Raw genomic sequence first — 432 nt, 5'->3', positions numbered from 1 at the left:
TCGCATGAATAATTGCGTATTCATTACCCACTACATTTTTATCATATTTTGCTTCATATTTATTTAATTCATCTAAACGTAGAACTCGACAAGCCCTAAAATAAACAAGCTGTACAAATATTCAATTTCCTCTAATCAAAATTTCCGTCGATTTTGAGTCATTCGAATTTTAAAACGAAATAAACCGAGTGTCCGATTCCTCCCCGACGCAAACGCATGTGTTGTGGTGTCCTCGGTGACCTTGTGTGCCCTTGAATATAATATCTAGATTATGATTACGTTTCACGATCATTTTAGAGAGTATTTGACGTATAAAAAGCAAAAAAGGCTCAATCCTCTTACCGTTAGACGTCGCTCCACCCACGTGAATATCGACCACGTGTGACGTCATGGAGCGTTGATGAATTTCGCAATCGTCCCTTGGCAAGCTTC

At 38.7% G+C, this 432-nt stretch overlaps 1 protein-coding gene across 3 annotated transcripts in view; it reads left to right on the top strand.

Annotated features, from left to right (window-relative positions):
- LOC119586956 overlaps positions 1 to 432 on the top strand; it is a 22,096-nt gene that overhangs the window by 270 nt on the left and 21,394 nt on the right. The window lies entirely within an intron of this gene.

Source organism: Penaeus monodon, chromosome 22, assembly GCF_015228065.2.
Source record: "Penaeus monodon isolate SGIC_2016 chromosome 22, NSTDA_Pmon_1, whole genome shotgun sequence".
In the NCBI taxonomy this organism is placed as follows: Eukaryota; Metazoa; Arthropoda; class Malacostraca; order Decapoda; family Penaeidae; genus Penaeus; species Penaeus monodon.
The sequence above is the reverse complement of the archived record's forward strand: the minus strand, read 5'-3'. Positions and strand labels throughout refer to the sequence as shown.